Source organism: Lactuca saligna, chromosome 7 (assembly GCF_052625555.1).
Source record: "Lactuca saligna cultivar CGN05327 chromosome 7, ASM5262555v1, whole genome shotgun sequence".
NCBI lineage: Eukaryota > Viridiplantae > Streptophyta > Magnoliopsida > Asterales > Asteraceae > Lactuca > Lactuca saligna.
In genome coordinates this window covers 14120411-14129685 of record NC_136423.1, presented here as the reverse complement: position 1 = coordinate 14129685, position 9275 = coordinate 14120411, and the positions used below count along the sequence as shown (strand labels likewise).

Here is a 9275-nt window from a genome sequence, read left to right as displayed (position 1 = left end):
AGCTAATCAGTGACAGTTTACTGAGGGATCAGCGATAGAACCCACAAATATTTCGATCAAAATAATTATAGTATTTTAGGAAGGTATTACTGAGGGATTAACGATGGATTATCAGGATTTTATCGACAAAAAATTATCCCTCGCTAAACCATCGGTAAGTAAAACCTCCTAGCGAGGGAACAACAACAGATTGCAAAAATTACAGGCCTTTTTTTATTGACCCTCGCCAAACCATCGCAGAAATCTACGCCTCCTTTTTTCATTCCCCGTTTTTCTTTCTTTTCTTGTTCCCTCGTTTTATTCTCATTCCTTCTAAATTCTTCACAAAGGAACAATTTCCTCCCAAAGCCCTAAATGACCGTCAAGTCTCTCCTCCGCCCAGGAAATCGCCTCCACCATAGTCAACCTGCATCGCTCGTCTTTGAAGCCTTTGAAAGGAAAACCTAATCATAAAGCACATGCTCGTTGGCTTTCCTTTCGGTCTGTCTCCTTTCCTTGTTGACTTGCCACTTAATTCCCAGATAACGCCTTTCGATCTATTGGTTCATCATATATTGTTGATTTAGATCGTACAACTACTCAGCAGCAACAGCGGCGTCGATCACCTAATAGCGTAGCGGTGGCGGTTCTGTTGGTGATCTAGAACACTTTGAAAACTTTTAGTAATTACAAAAATTACTAATGAAAACACACAATGAAAGCAAGAAATCGAAAACGCACAACGAAAGCAAGAACGGTGGGTAGCAGCAAACAACTGAAATCGACACGTCCAAAATGTTTGAAGGTTCCAAAAACGATACAAGCATCAATCCCCGATGTTGGGTTGCTATGAATTTCAAACAATCAATTCCATACGTACTTCTCCAGGTTTTTGTTTTCTCTATTACTAATCCTAAATCAAACCTTGATCCTAATCCTAGCCAATTTCTCAAATCACCCGTAAATTTTAGAAAAATTCAAGTTTTGAATTAAGTTTGGTCATTGTGTTGAGTTTAATTTTAGATTTATGGATTGTTGAATCCGACATGGATTTCTGCAAATTTCCTTTGATTTACTCTGGTTCTTTGCATTAGATTGCAGGTAAATCAACTTACTACAGATGAAGATTAAAACTACATCTTAAGAAAATTAGGGTACACAGGATGACAAATTGAAAATTATTACCAACCCTAAGCTTTTACATGCTCCATTTTTCTTTATTTTCACACTTTCCTTCCTTGGTTTTGAGAAATTCGTGAGATTTTTTTTGTTTGTATAGAAGAAGCTTTAGATTGACTCATAACCAACTACTCTACATTGAAATTTTCTGCTTTAAATCTCATTTTTGGTGGCATTTTTGTAATTACTAAAATACATTATTTTCAATTTCAGAGTAGGGTAAGACCAATGTATGTTGGTGGTTGGTTCTATTGATGGCTATCTTATGAAGGTACATATTCCTTTCTCCTAATGAAAGTAAACTTACTTTCTTTTAATCTGCATTGTAATTAATTGTTAGGAGCAAGAAATCCAAAAGATGCTACATGATGGATCAATTATTTTTTAGGATTATCTCATGAAAAGGTACAAATTGCTTAGCGTTCAAAACACACAACCAACTTCTCATTTGCTCTAATCAATGTAGGTGAACCAGAATCCATGAAACTTTTTGGTTGATATAGGTATGAACAACATTAGTATTCTAGGTGTATGTGAAAGTTCTAGACTTTTCCCTGGTGAGGTGTCAACTGATCCCATTACTGTTATAAATCACATTTTTTCTTCAACATTTTAGATTTCATTGTAAATCTATAAAATGTGATCAGGAGGCTTATCGGGATATGGCATCTGCACTTTCCAAGGCTGATGGAATTGACTATACTGACCCTGAAGAGGTCAGCAGAAAAAAGAAAACCAAAATATAAATTTCAATTTTTTTTAAATGAAAGTAGGAGGCTAACTCAATCTTTTGCAACTGGAGTTATTGGTTGCAACAATAATGGATCTTGATGCAATGGATGGTAAAGGGAGTGTGTCGTTATTGGCAAAGTGTTCAACTTCTCCTAATGTCAATACAAGGTACATCTTTTCATACAAAAAGACTTAAACGGGCTTCTTCAATGAGGATGGTATTTACGTCATTTGTACAATATATTGTGTCATGTCTTGACAAATTGGGACATTGTTGGACCATCGATGTGATGGGAGCCTTATAGGTAACTGGTTTTATTTTCATGAGGAAAGGGTATTTTGGACATTTAAGTGATGGGGGTTAGATAAGTGTGTGTTTATAAAGTATTAGAGTTTAGGATAGTGATAGCTTTTAACTTGTAGTTTGACATCAGGTTAATGGCATGGCATTGGCACTTCCATTTTTTCATTCTATGGTCTGGGTTTAGGCTTTTGTAGAACACAATCAAATTCTTCTTTAATCCAAAGACTACTGCTAAGGTTCATGTAAGTTCTTTCCATTTTTTATAAAATAGAACTTCATTTTTATAAAAAATTCGAGTTGACTCGTCAATGACTTTATTTACATGTAAGTTTTGGGCAGCACATACCAAAACCAACTCCTCAAAATGATTAATGTCGGGTACGTTTTAAGTTTTTTTAAAATAATATTTCATGATATAAACTTTAAATATTTCATGATTTAAATATAAAATCAAATACTCTCTCGAATGGGATGGGAAGAAAGAATAAGTCGTTCCCAAAAAGGAGCTGATTGAGATAGCCCGAAGGGAGTTGACTCCATTTCTTGAACTTCTTCCACATTCCCAAAATGCCCTTGGCGATGTCTTTGTAGCCCCTTCTGAGTCATTCTAACTAATACTTTGCAAAAGACAATTATACCCTTGTTTATTCTTACATGACTAAATTCATGTTCAGGGGCTCTTCGATTTGCTTAGGAGATTGTCCTCCTGATGCCATTCTCCCTCACGAAGAGTGCAACAAGGCTAACAAAATTGCATATTATTCTGAATTGCATAAGTATGTCTGTTATGTCCATTCTCATTCAATATATATTTTATTTTTTTACCACTTTTATCTTGTTGATAATATTTTTTTGGGTAGAATGATAGGGAATCTGATAATACTTTTATCTTGTTGATAATATATTTTATTTTTTATCCATTCTCATATTTTTCAGCATTTGAATTCCAGAGTTCTTGGGTGGTACCTACAACTGTATTAAAAAAGGTTGGTTACATGCGATCACAAAAGGGCCAATGGCACCAGAGACCATGAAGGTTAGTTTTGTGATTTTATTCCTAATTAAAAAATTAGTTTTGGTGTGGTAGACCGCCCATTAAGGTCAATACAAATGTTTCAAAGATCAAACCCCAAAAGAGAAATTTCTGAAGACTAATATGTAAACACGGTATTTTCTTTCATCAACATGTTGTTTCATATATTTTTTCGTCCGAATCGGAATTCAATTCCATTCTAGTCCTGCATTTAGTTTAGTTTCAAATGAGTTATGAGTAGACAATAATGTCCTTTATCAACGGAAAAGCATGCTTCCAACAAACACCTTCTGTCCTTCCATTGCAGGAAAAAGTAAGTAGAACTCGCTGTAAGTTAAGTTTTGTTTCTTCTTTTTGTTTTGTTGATTAAATTTCTAGTTTAGTTGTTTGTTGCAATCCATTCCTTTTTGACATATTGATGAAGAAATTTCTTTCCTGCAGGAAATACCATAACTCCCTGATCTCAATCTTAAACAAAAAGTAGAAGAATTCAGGAGTTTAGTATCATCAGCTTAGTATCATCAGCTGATAATTTTAAAAAGTTTTGGAATTCATCTCCTTATCATTTGGAGGATCCGAGTGAAGGTGGTAAAAGTAAGCTTTCTATTTTTTTTAACTATCTCTTTCTTACAATAGACTTTCGTTCTATCTATTATGATTTCATATGTCCATTAAGTCTCAAAACTTCTTCTGTTATCTTTTTTTTTTAAAACTAATTTTGGTTGTAATTACATGGAAATTGTGGTGGCAGAGAATGGAAGTATTATTAGAAGGCCTCCACATGATGTTGACTATTGACTATGTTCCTGCAGAACTAGGTAAGTAAAACTATATGGTAGTGTTTTGTATAATGGAATCACGATCGGAATGGAATGGTTCTTTCCATTCATGGAATTGAATCAGCCATTCTTGAAGGAATGTGGTTCCCTTCTTCCGTTATGTTAATCTTCATTCCTTACCTTGTGGGTGTTTTCTTTATTATCTATATAATTTTTCATGATATACATCTTCTTTAAGAAAAGACTACGAGTTTAATTAAATTACAATTTTATATTAGTAGAATTACTCGAAAATATATATTTTAATCTTATATGAGTTTTAATGAGCTTTGTATTATATTGAATTTTTCTTATTTTGTAAATAATTAATTCGTTAATTAAATAATATATAGAGTAAGCATTTAATTTACATATATTATAAGACATTCATTCCATTTTAGCAAACAAACATATTATTTAAGCATAAAAACATATTGTTTCACATTTTATACCTTAATATGTTTAACGCAACTGACATACTTTATTGATTTTTCTCAAACAGTTGGAAAGAATGTGAGGCCTATGAAGAAGAAAAAGACCCAATGGGATCTACAGTCAGGTTTGTAATTTATTTCGGTTTACTTTAATTCTTAAAATATCTTTTATTTGATAAATTTAATTCTTTTAAAAAATGGTCCTAATACTTTCATTTAATTTTGCAGCATCCTAGATTCTTTTATTCGGTTTATTAATTATTACTTAATTGAGATTTAATTATAATATTGTTTTGGACAGGCCTATAGAGATTGAATTTATTTGAAAATATAAGATGGAATTGAGATTTGGGTACACATACTTGGAAATAAGATTTTGGTACATTACTAAACTTTGATATCTGATGATTTTGATGGTTTTGGTAAAACATTGATATTTGATGTTTTTGGATGTTTTGTTAAAATTTCATAGTTATTATGGTATTTTAATATTTGTGTTTGGTTTTGGATTCTATAATTATTTTATATTTTTTAGTATTCTATTATTGTTTAGTTTGGGATTGTATAATTATTTCATGTTTTTAGTATTTTTTTTGTTTTAGATTTGTAATAAAAAAAATTAATATTATATATTTGCGAGGGATCAGCGACGGAAACAACAAAAATATCACATTCAAATTTTGCTAGGTATCAGCGACGGAATATAAAAAGACAGATATAGAGGTTTGCAAGGGATTAGCGACGGAATATAAAAAGATAGATATAGAGGTTTGCAAGGGATTAGCGACAGAATATTTATTTAGTTTTGTCGCTGATGTCCTAAAATGACGGTATTAAGGGAGTAATTTGCAATGGATATTCCGTTGCTAAAGTCGTCACAAAGGAAAATTAAATCTGTCGCTAAATCTCTTGCTAAGTTATTAGCCACATTTAATTTGGCTATGGAGTAAGTCTGTCACAGATCCGTCGCAAAAGATCTTTAGTGACGGAATAGCAACGGATTTATCCGTCGCTAAAACCCATGTTTCTAGTAGTGTTTACACTCGGATCGTAGAATTTGGGACAAAATTCTACCAATAGAAAAAATAAAAAAATCCTTTGCAATAGCGACGTCTCGATGGAAGGTGAAGCCCAAATTTTATAACTACCGACGGTTTTGCGACAAGTATACAAATGTGGGTAATTCATTTGAAATTTTAGAGTTAAATGTTTTTATAAAAAAATCAATTAATTTATCTATGGGTTAACGTCAGGATTAAAACGTTAAAAAAACGTATAAAGATCAACGTTAATTACAATAAATAAATTGAAACATGGATGAATCCATGATGTAATCTGTAATTTCTGTTCTACCACTTATTTACTATTTAATCATAAAACTATGTTATGGTCGTTGAAAAAGTACATTAATATTGTTTGAATTGGTAAAACTTGTGTTCAAATATTAAGTAATCAAATATAATTAAGTAGGTTGGTACTTGAATTTAGTTAAACCTTTTTTTCGTCTTACACATAATTTTTTCTATCTTAATTTTACTTAATTAAAATTAAGACAAAATTTCATAAATAGTGGTTTATCAGAAGTCACAAACTCAATTTTTGTTACGTAAACAATCTGTGTCTTGCAAAATTTGTATTGAATATCATTTTTACTCACTAGAGTCCATTTTAACCAATAGGGTTATCACATGTTAGGCATGTGATGGTATTTTGGTTTTTTTTAGCTATAAAAAAGACTGAATTCACAAACTACGGTAAAACACACTCACTACTTTTGTAAATTATCTTAAAATAAAGAAATACAAGAAAATGAAGGGAGAATGGTTCGAACTAAAACAAAGGAAATGGAGAAAGATTCGAATTTGGGATCTCGTCTTCTTCTCCATCTTCGGTCAATATCCTAACAAATTAGTTAAAGCCAAACTTGGTTTATATTTTCAAAAAGTAATTCGTATTATGTAAAATCATCTAATAAATAAATAAATATTAAATTACAAAAAAAAATTATTTTCATATGAAACTTTTTTTAATAAAACAAAGTATACTTTTACGTATAGTACAAAAATAACTTTTTACAAACAATTTATATGATTTTTTACGTATTTATTTTACATAAAAGAGTTCTTTTATGTATTTCAAAAAATACGTTTTTATATAATATGTTATTACATTATTATGATCCTAAAATAATTTTCCATACTTTTTATAAAAAAATTAAGTTTATTTTTGCTTTCACGTAATATTTTTTACATATTTTTTTATGTAAAATATGTTTTTCAAGTATTAAAAAAATATATTTTCGAATAATATATTATTACGTTGTTATAACACCTTTTCACACACATTATAAAAAAATTGTTTTTTAAAAATACTTAAAAAATAAATATTACATAAAACAAATACGTAAAAATAAATTTACGTGAAAGCAAAAAACTTATTTTTTTTTATTAATGCAAAAAAAACTCTTAGGATTTAAGGCTAAACATAATAACATATTATACAAAATAAATATATTTTAAGACTATAACAATATACTAGCATGTTATATGAAAATATATATTTTTTTAAATACATTAAAGGCATCTTTTTTATTTTATTTTACTTACATTTGTTGTTTTGCTTTATATCAGTTAAAGATGTCTCGAAATGATTTGTAATTTTATGCATACTTGTTTTTTAGTTTAAACATTTATCCACAATCTAGGCGTAGGTAACAATCCATTCTATCATTGTTCTCATTACTTCACAACTACATACATCAAAATAAAATAAAAGTATATTTTAGGATTATAATAACATAATAACATATTATACGAAAACATATTTTTTAAATACATTAAAAACATATTTTCTTAGTATATTTTACAAATACTTGCCATTTTGCTTTAAATCAGTTCAAGACACGTCTCGAAAAAGTCTGTAATTTTACGTATACTTGTATTTTTAGTTTAAATCAAGTAAAGAAGTTAATAGAAAATAAAAATATTTATATTAGGATTATAACAACATAATAACATATTATATGAAAATATATTTATAATATACAGAAAAAAAACAAAATATATTACATAAAATAAATACGTAAAAAACATATAAATTGTTTGTAAATTTTATTCACAATACGTAAAAGTATATGTTGTTTTATTAAAAGAAAGTTTTATGCAAAAGTATGTTTTTTGTAATTTATTTTTTTATTTACAATTTTACATAATATTAATTAGTTTTTATAAATATAAACCAAGTTTGGTTCTAGCCTAGTTGGTTAATGCATTGGTCTCGAATGATGTAACATCCCGACTCCCAAGTATAATATTTAATTTTATTATATTCATTTTGTTAGGGAAACCCGACGAGTTGGAGTCCCCAACTCGCCGAGTAGAGATGGAGATGTCCGCGTGATTTTTAGAGTCTACTCAGCGAGTTGGAGGACCCCAACTCGATGAGTAGGTGCTGAGTAAGAAAACCCTAATTTTCAGGATTTGTATCGTATTTAAAGGATCTTAAGCTTTCATTTCCGCCTCCCTTATCATTTTGACACCCAGAGTGAAACCCTAAATGAGATGGCATCATCTGTGAGCAAGGTTGTAGAGCTCGCTACTCGGTACCTGCTCGACCGACTGGGGAGTAGCGAGTACTCGGGGAGTACTCGAATTTGGTAATTCATGTAGAAATTTTGTTTGGAAAATTATATATGTCAGAATCATAAGTTAAAATCATAATTTAATTGAAATATATAACCAAAATTAGATACATGTTAATACATAAAAACTAAAATACACATAATTGTCTCACTATGTGGATAATTACTGAAAATTTAAGATATATATGTAGTAATAATCACATGTTTGTGTTAAATACTAAATCATTAAGTGCATTACACATATAAATCTTGAAATTCTTGATTTTTTTCTCTTCTTATGACGATTTTGATGCTTTGACTAAGTTTGATCGATTTTGACCGAGTTAGCTGAGTTTGACCAAGTAAGCCCGAGTAAGACCGAGTAGGCCCGAGTTTGACCGAGTTTGTCCGATTTTTGACCGAGTTTGATCGATTTTTGGCCGATTTTGACTAAATCCGAGTTTTTTGGCCGAGTTGACATTACTCGCCTCGGTGGAGGGTCGATTTTGAGTAATCGGCCGAGTAGGCCGAGTTTTGCAACACTTTCGGTGAGAGATAGAGGCTAAAAGTGTGTGATTTGGTGAATTCATGGAAGGGGAATATAAGAGCAAAAGATTTAGAATGAGAAGAAGGCTTTAGATTTTGTGTTCCTTCTATACTAGCTGCTAATTGGAGGTAAAAAGCTACCACTTGACCATTGTTTGGTTAAATATCTTCTTTAGGAAGTTTATGGTCATTTCAATCTTCCTTTTTGATTCTTTGAGTCATTTGAGCATGACATGAAGTTGAAACTTCAGATCTGGACTGTATGAGGTCCCTTCAGCATAAAGATCCAAGCTTTATCTAGCTATTGACCAATTTACAAAAATTAAACCTTCTATAGAGCTTTGTTTTGGCATTTTGAGCCCTAAGGTCATGCATGGACGTAAATCTTGCAGCTTTACGTGGTATTTAAGCATTGGAAGGCTAGATCTAGAGTTTGGGACTTTATTTCTACTTAGAATCGTCTAAATGAGAATTACACTAGAGGGACTCAACAAGTGCATGAGCCGACTAGACAAGTCAGTTAGGTTTTTCCCTGATAGTCTGGACACGCTACAACTCGGCGAGTTAATGAGACAACTCGACGAGTTGAGTTGAAGTTAACCCAATTCTTCTGAGAACAGAAGGAACTCGA

The 9275-nt window shown here is 30.8% G+C and overlaps 2 long non-coding RNA genes across 3 annotated transcripts; both read left to right on the top strand.

Annotated features, from left to right (window-relative positions):
* The first annotated feature begins 234 nt into the window (after nucleotides 1-234).
* Nucleotides 235-1894, top strand: LOC145006574 (uncharacterized). Of its 2 annotated transcripts, none has more exons than XR_013662951.1 (3): nucleotides 235-867; nucleotides 1372-1429; nucleotides 1806-1894. It is a non-coding gene; the product is annotated as an uncharacterized LOC145006574 (long non-coding RNA). The 2 variants fall into 2 exon arrangements; XR_013662950.1 differs by lacking the exon at nucleotides 1806-1894 and adding an exon at nucleotides 1499-1655.
* A 674-nt stretch (nucleotides 1895-2568) lies between these two features.
* LOC145006359 (uncharacterized) lies at nucleotides 2569-4875 on the top strand. Its single transcript, XR_013662878.1, has 5 exons — nucleotides 2569-2970; nucleotides 3145-3821; nucleotides 3979-4045; nucleotides 4548-4604; nucleotides 4781-4875. It is a non-coding gene; the product is annotated as an uncharacterized LOC145006359 (long non-coding RNA).
* The last annotated feature ends 4400 nt before the right edge of the window (nucleotides 4876-9275 follow it).